Genomic DNA, 8,905 nt, shown 5'->3' with positions numbered 1-8,905 from the left:
CTGCAGCACCCCAGGCCTGGCTCTCCACAGGACCAGGCTGGCAGTGGGTGGAGATTGGTTCCAGGGACGAGGCCTGGGGCGGAAGGGGCGACACTGGGGGTGGGGTTTTACCTGCCCATGCATAGCCTCCCAGCCTGTGGACACTGTGACGTGATGACCTCACTTTTGTTGTCCCACAGGAATTTTGTATATATATATATATATATATAGAGAGAGAGAGAGAGAGAGAGAGAAAATAGCACAGGAAAAAGTTGAGATGTTTGGGAGGTTCTAGGAGACCACAGGTTCTTTGACAACCATTTAGCTCCTTTACATGGCTGTAATGCAGCAACATGGGTTTGGGTCCTCAGGTGACTCTCCCTCGCTCTGGCTCTGTTGTAGCTGACATAATGAGCCTCATATTTCTTAGGTGTGATCCCATCCATGGTAGCTGATTTATAAGTGGCATTAACAGGATCTGAAGGGGCTGTGATCCAATCCTCCTTAAATGGTTGATGGCCATCGGGCTTGATCTTAATGTCACTGAAGTCAGTGGAAAGACTTGTATTGATTTTAACAGACTTTGGATCACACCCATAGGGCAGATAATTATGGGAAAGGTGAAGGTGTTGGGGATGATGAACATTTCATCTGTGGCATGGAAGATGTGTCTGAAAGTGGATGCTTCCTTCACATTTCAACTTTCAGTGGAGAGTTATTTTTCTTTTTTCTTTTAGAAGATCTTGACATGTAGGAGTTGGATATGAGAAGCCACTGGGAGACAAATTGCACCGCAAATTCACCTGAAATCAATGTCTACTTTGCACCACTTTGAAATATCTTCTCTCTCCAGTCCCCACTATAGAAGGCAATACCCTCCAAAGAGCAAACAAGTAACAGTTACATCTGTGGCACTGACTCTCAAGATTTTATACAGCCTGTTGTTCAGCTGTGATCAAATAAATCTTGCAGAGTAGGCGAGTGGTTACCTGTCACCCTACCCACTGATTTTACCCATCAGTCTAAGGAGAAGCGAATGTCTAAACATATAAAGCAACGTCTAAACAGATAAACGTGAAAGAGCATTACTCTGTCTGGGCAGCTTTTCAGGATTCTGCTAGGCTCTCACTCCCTCACAAGGGCTGGATTGGAAAGACAGATCCTAATTTGGTAGTTTCAATTTTTCATCTGTAATTAATTGCAGCAGTATTTGTGTGCCCACCTGTTAACTGTGATATGATGCTGATGTAATCTGATTGTACCTGGCAACAAAGTGATTAAATCCTATCCTTTGTACTCAGTTAACTGTGGGTACAAAAATTAAGTCCCATGTAGGGCTTATTTATAGAAGGACTGATCACCAATATTCAGAATTTGAGCTGTGCGGGGTAAGTTGTGATTGGTCAGACAAGTCACATTATAATGATTCGCTGTCCTGATTGGATCAGACTACAATACCTTTTGGGTCAAATTTTTGCATGTGTTAATTTTAATTTCCATTCTTACAAATACTCACTCCAGCAACATCGTGGTTTGCTTTCTACAGACAGTCGTGCCAATAATCTGCTGAGTATGGAAATAAATACAAAGGAGAGTCAATACGGCAGAAGAAAACTTGTTCTTTTTATACCGATGTTATCAAAAATGTTTTTTGTTATTCATCTCACTTTACAATTATATCCTGCTTTGTTTATAAACATATTGAGGAAAAAATTCAATCCAGCCTAGAGCTGGCATGAAGTACAGTACTTTCAAGAATTTGGCATATTATTCAATCAGCACATCTGGTAGGGGAGGATATCATTCAATAGATTGATTTTTTTCAAGCAGTACTATGCCAAAAAGCCAAGAACTTGTGCCCATTATCACTCACTCACTGATTGCTTTTGCCAACTCCAAGACGCATCTTTCCAGGGGATGGTCTTATGCATGCCAGCCACAAAAGCCTTGTTAACAATATTGGTACCCTACAGATATTTCAGAGGAAGTGCAAATATGATGCATCTGATAAAAAATATCAAGCTGCAGGTTGCATATTGCAAAGAGCTGCTTAACAATATGATCCTTGCAGCAAGTCTGAGTACTCACCTTCTGAGATAGGCAAGGCTCAAGAAAAATAGGAGACTGGCCGAGTTGTTGAAGTGGAAGCTTCTACCTGAACCTCAAACATTTGTTTTGAGAGTGGAGAACCTCTGATATAGTCTGACAACCCCCTTCTCTTGTTCAATAAAGCAGTAACCAACTGGACTTTTAATACAGGGCCTTGCTTTTGTTCCCAGCTTCCTGAATATCCTACAAGTGTGCACTGAAACATTGTGAGTAGCCATTCTGGCAAGCTAGCAAATGTCAAAACTTACTTTTACTTACATTGTGAACGCTCTAGGGCAGTAATTGTCTCTTTGTTCTGCATGTGTTCAGTGCCTAGTGCTGTGGGGTTCTGGTCTATGACTGAGCCCCCCCCAAGTGCTGCCACAATGCAACTAATGTTTAAGAACAACAGAGAGACAAGGCGGGAAAGGAAATATTTTTTTACTGGACCAATATCCATAGGTGAGACAGACAAGGTGCTGAGTACTCATCCTCAATGGAAACCTGCACAGCACTTTCAAAAGACAAGCCTGGGAGTGTAAATTCATAATTTTGCTAGACCCTAAACATCCTGGACTGAACAGACACTGGATTTATGGTTTATTAGAACGAGTTGTGACTCACAAACAACCTGCCCACCCCACCAGCTTCTTCTTCCCCCAACCCCACCCCCGTTCTTTCTTCCCTATGACTATTCACAGTGTTAACAGGCCACTTCACCTAGAATGGTCCCTTGAATATATGTCAATGACTTGTGCTAAATAATCTATTCCAGCCTGTATTTAGCTGCAACACTCAGAGCCAGGCTGTCTCTACACTGCCATTTTCAGCGCTAAAACTTTAGTCATCCTCCTGAGTGATAAAAGTTTTAGCACTCAAGTGTTCCTGTCAGGCCTGCTGATGGGATGTGTGTGGGGGGGGGGGAGGAGAGGGGGAGGGCAGTTGCCCTATGGCCTGGTGATTCAAAGGGACCCAGGGTTCCCTGCCACTGCTGCTGCTACTGTGCATTGGTTGTGGCTGGAGCCTCGGCTCTTTAAATCGTTGCTGAAGCACCATGCCATGCGGCTTTTAGGGCTGGCGGGGAGAGTGTAGCATGTTCTGGGAGACATGGTGGGTTGGCTGCCCCTTATACCTGAGGCCCCGCCGCTTGTGGGAGCACAGAGCCATATCCCCCACCTTGTTGAGGGACCTGTGGAGGCTGTTGATAGTAATTTATTGCCAGGAGCTGGGCTCTCAACAATAAAGGTAGCACCCCTTGTTTGGGGTGGTTTTTTATCGCCAGGAGAGATCTCGCCGAGTGATAAAAAGTGACTACACTGCCCACAGCACAGCTTTGTGGTATTGGTGCCACTGCAGCAGCACTATAATGTGGACAGGGTAGACATAACCTACGTTTCCCAGACCCAAAGAAGAACTCTGTGTAGCTCAAAAGCTTGTCTCTCTCTCTCTCTCCTACAGAAGCTGGTCCAATAAAAGTTGTTACCTCACTCCCCTCATCTCTATTATGCCCTGGCCCTAACACAGCTACAACAACATTGCATTTAAGAATAATAGCATCTGTCACTCTTTGCTGGATGATTCAACCTTTCTCTTATACAACAAAGTAAAAGAAAATTCTCAAGAGGTGGCACAAGGTTTTACAGCTAATTTAATCGGGTCCTGGGCGGGCTCCTGGGATAGAACTGCAAATGGCTGTTCGATTTTTTTTTAAAGTTGTATAAATGTGCCTTGAGATTGAAAGAAATTCAAATAAATAAATAAAGGCTCTGCAAAGGCGTACTCAAGAGCTTATCTTTGAGCAGTCTCTTTGGAGTCAGTGGGACTAGTGGGCACTTCCATATGTCTTTGTAGGATTGGAGGCTAACTCACTGTGTGGTACTTGTGACATAGGGCCCCAGGGGTGATTCACTACCCTGTATCAGCAATTCTACACCGGCCTAACAGCATCATGAGACCTACCCAGAAGCGCTGGAACAATTTGTATAGTGAGGGTGCTGAGAACCATTGAACCAAACTGTAAGCTCTGTATATGCTGGAAACTACTTCAAGTCAGATGGTGCTGCAGCACACTCAACATCTCTAATTCCAGAACCTATGCACCTAACACACTGCTGTCCCAAATATATTCAACAGCTGGCATGTGATATGTCACTGCAAATCTAATAACTACTTGATCATTAATGTTTGTGTGTGAGGTATGTTTGGGGTGTATGCACAGTGATGGATGTGTGCTAGAACGAAAATGTGTTCGGCAAACGATGCATAAGTCAGTTTGCCCTAGAGAAAAGAACTGTTTTTCCTTGGTCTGACCTGCCTGTCCTCAGGTAGAGTCAATGAAGACACATTTTACATGCAATGTAACCAAAGCCATCAGCAGACCAAGTAGGGAAAGATGGTCTCCTAACAATCCTGACAGCCTTCCGGACTCTTGAAGCAGAGTCAATGAACTCTGGGAAGATTCAGACAGAGGGAAAAAAGCCATTTTGACATCCAACACTTGAGGGACCGAAGGGGCCAGGGCTCTTGAAATCATATCCACTTTTCAAAAAAACCTCTGTAGTGCAGACATAGTCTGTGAGAAGTCTGGACACTCACCACAGGGCAGTCAGTTTTGTGGAAGTTTGGAACTGGGGGATTGTTGGACTCACCTTGCAAGGAGGGATCAACACTACACTGATCGATCCACTGGCCATTGATTTATCATGCCTGCTTAGATGCGACAAATCAATCTTTGATTACTCTTCCGTTGATGCCAGGACTCCACTAGGGCAAGAAGTATAGCTGATGTCGATGGGAGAGCAGTCCCTGCTGACCTTACTGCACACTAGACACCACAGTAAATAAGTCAACTTCAGCAACACTATTTATGTATCTGAAATGACATAGGTTATATCGATGGCAGGAGTTAGTATAGACAAGGGTTTAGGCTGCAATTGGGTTCCAGGCTAGCAGTGACACAGCTCTTACTTGTCTGGGTTGAACCCTCAAAGTGCCACAGTATCACAAATACACACAGAACGTATCTGGCAATATAATTGAAGTTAGCGTGCAGTATCAAGCCTTATGAAACTGCTGCCAATATTAGTTCAGTGGTGCTGATGATGTGGGAAAGTTTTTAAAAATTGTATAAGACAATGAAAAAACAATGCTCCTTGGGCTGAAAAAGGTGATCAACAATGAGATGGAACCAGAGCACTTCAGGCAAGAAAGCTAATGAGGAGTGTTTTGGAGGGTTTGCAATGATGCTGAATAAAGCAGATTCTCTCTGTCATATCCTGTCCTCAACACTCTTCACTATTCCACTCTGGCTCCCAATGAAGTTGAAGGGCCTCATTTTTCTGGCCTTGTTGGACTCATTTCCACTTGTGCTAAGTATGGGCACTATGATTGCAAAATGCCACCATTGATGTAAGAGAGGGGAGCTCAGATCTCAGAGTGTTTTATATTCACTTTGTACAGATTGGAAACAACTACACAAAAGGCTGTGGAAAATAAGGCCCCAGGTGAGCAAGATCAGGTCCTTAATGTCTTTTACATAAAAACCTTTGCACCTTTCTCACCTGACTATGCCTGTCTGTACATCAAATACAGCCTAACATTAGGCCAAAATCCAGCAAAGAGATTTTTGTTCTGTGAAAAGCAGCATGTATAAATTTGAAGGACATTTATGCAAATATGGCTGTTAATATTAATTAATATCAATGTAACAGCTGTTGCACAATAATAAGAAGTAACATTTAATTATATAAATATTGGAAATGCCCTCCCCTTTCCTTATTATATTATGAGAATATTCAAAGAAAATACCTCTTGGAAGTCCTCCTTTGTTAAAAAATGGAATCAGCTGTAAAATAACATGCTCATTTAAAACGCATGGAATAAAGGTGTATTAAACCCAACCTCAAGGTGTGCATCTAATCAATCCCCTGTTCACTCTCAGTTTCTGACAAACAGAGGCTAAGGACACCATTCCTACCCATCCTGGCTCATAGCCATTGATGGACCTATCCTCAAAAATTTATCTAGCTCTTTTTTGAACTCTGTTATAGTCTTGGCCCTCACTTCTGGCAGGAATCCTACAGGTTGACTGTGCATTGTGTGATGAAATTCTTCCTTTTGTTTGTTTCAAACTTGCTACCTATTAATTCCATTTGGAGACAACCAGTCTTGTGTTACAGGAACAAGTAAGTAACTTTTCCTTATTTATTTTCTCCACACCAGTCATGTTTTATAGACCTTTATCATATTCCCGAGTCTCCTCTTTTCCAAGCTGAAAAGTCACAGTCTTATATGCATTACTTTGAATTCATCAGCATTAAAGTTCATCTATCATTTTGTTGCCCAGTCACCTAGTTTTGTGAGATCTTTTGGAAATTCTTCACAGTCTGCTTTGGACTTAATTATCTTGAGCAACATTTGTATTATGTGCAAATGTTGCCACCTCACTCTTTACCTTTCCTCTAGATCATTTATGAATATGTTGAATAGGATTGGTCCCAGTACGGACCCTTGGGGAACACCACTAGTTAGCTCTCTCCATCTGACAACTGACCATTTATTTGTTCTCTTAGAAGTTAGAGCATTAAGGGAGGAAAATGAGAATAATTACAAACCTTTAAACACACAATGAGCTAAAATGGAGTTTATTCCTGAGATGTTAGATGCTTCAAAATGCAGAATTGCAGCACAGAACTGGGACTTTCCCACTAATTCCTCCTCCTCTGGGTCTATAACACAGCCACCAAGTGACACCCCCCCCCCCCCGTACTTCCGTTTCCCCATGGGTTCTAGGAGGACCATGCTGGAATTGAGAACATTACCCCCTTCCTCCTCCTGCCAGGAATTTTTAAAATTATCATATTGCATTTATAAGTTCAAAGCATTTTTAAAGCATTTAAAACCAACTGGTGCAAAGGCTGAGCCCAATGTATTTGAAGTCTACGATTAAGTGTCCCTTTTTGGAATACTACTGGCTAGAAACACAAGAAAGGTATCCAGAATTTCTTCAAGCATTAGCCTGTATTCAGAGTACAACCTCTATCTCTGTTGCATTCTCTTCGGGGAGAGCAAATTGACAGACGCTGGAGTGGTTGAGAGAAAAATACTCTCACTTGCAAAGCATGTAATTTAGAAGGAAAAAGAAACATGGTGAAAATCTGTAGCTCAGAGAACCTGCCAGGGGACATCTTAAGGCCAGAACTTCAGTTTTAGACAGTGATGATACAAAATACCGGATTTAGAATTGCTTGTGTGTGCCACCACCATGCACAATTATTGGATACAAGGCATCACTTGAAGTATCTTCCTCTACCCTATCTGAGGAAAGGCACTGCAGATATAGTTCTTTATTTAGACCCTTCCCATTAAAGCTTTGTACTCTCTCACACTCTGCAAATTTAGACAAAGATTTTATTGTTGGCTGTTTGATAACACAGCTACAGTTTTCAATAGACAAGTAATACAGGGTACTGAACGACATGTAACAAAAATAAACCCTCACATGAATCACAGCAATGCTCTTAATGGGAACTGTAGGTCATGCTAAATTGTGATTAATCTTATCAGTGTGTTCCCAGAGTCTTGCAAAAAATTACAATCTATGCAACATGATAAATTGACAAGAGTCCTGTTAGGCTAAGGCTGAGAGTAGCCATGATTAAAGTGAGTACAAATTACAAACCAAAATGCGTACTGCAATATAACTGAAAAACCTTTTTTTCATTTGAGCCTTCTGCTACCCCATGGACCAGCCCTGACAGCTACAATTGTGAGGGTGCCTTTGATGTTATGTGGATCATGTAGATTCTGCGGCAACCTGGCACTTTCGTCTAAAGGCATCAAATGCCACCTTCTCCCTTTTCAGCTATCTCCTAGTTGGGATTGTGAATCTACAAGTTGTAGTAAAAAAAGTGAGACCATTTACTAAGCCCCTCCTCCCCCATGCACATTACTAAACAGCTTCAGATGGATGAACTCTTATTTTTTAATTTGATAAATGATTGCTTCAGTACATGAAATGTCTTGCGTAAGACACTGGTTCTTCAGTCTTCACCTCTTCTATTTCCTGAAGCATGGAAATGGAGAGCATTTGCCCTATTGACGTTCATTCAATACAGGATAGAAGTTCTCAGGTGTTCCGCATGAGCCAAAGGGACTGGCTACATCCTTTTAAAGTTTCTCCCCTGATAATTTTCTATTGACAGGATGCTTGTCCCAAATATCCCAGTGGCTGAATAGATTCTTATATGGTCTCATTGCACAATCAAGTGTAGGGCCAGTTTTTCAAGGCTGCATGGCAAATGTGTGTTCAGTTTTGCATATGCCTCACTTAGGTGTGCAGCCCCTTTTCGTCCAATCCATGTGAGTCAGTGTGAGAGTTGGAGGTTTGCACATCTACAGTAAATCCAGCCCTGAACTCTCAGACTTACATTTTTCTGAAAACATGGTCCTTAATTTCTAGCGGATGTCAATGTGGGATACAGAGATGTGTGTTTGGACCCTAGGTATATTTCACTGTATGTATTAATATTGCTGGTGAACAGGAAGTCTTCCAACCATTAGAGCAGGGGCAGGCAAAACATTGTTCATTTCATTGTGCCTAATCATCTTTGTAGATATCATATGTATATATGCCTGATTTAAAGGCCAGAGGCAATGGAAAGACAGCTTCCGACCAGAGACCATAGCATTCTTAGTATTTGGAAAACAGAATGATGAAAACAAAGATTAAATCACCATATATTGAATTAGTAATTTAACACCGGATTGTCCAAAAACATCGGTAAAATCTTCTCTCTATGCAGATCCCTTTTAATGGTGTGTCTCTGTGTGTCAGGCA

This window comes from Pelodiscus sinensis, chromosome 14 (genome assembly GCF_052426305.1).
Source record: "Pelodiscus sinensis isolate ZL-2025 chromosome 14, ASM5242630v1, whole genome shotgun sequence".
Classification (NCBI taxonomy): Eukaryota; Metazoa; Chordata; order Testudines; family Trionychidae; genus Pelodiscus; species Pelodiscus sinensis.
Note: the sequence above shows the minus strand (reverse complement) of the source record.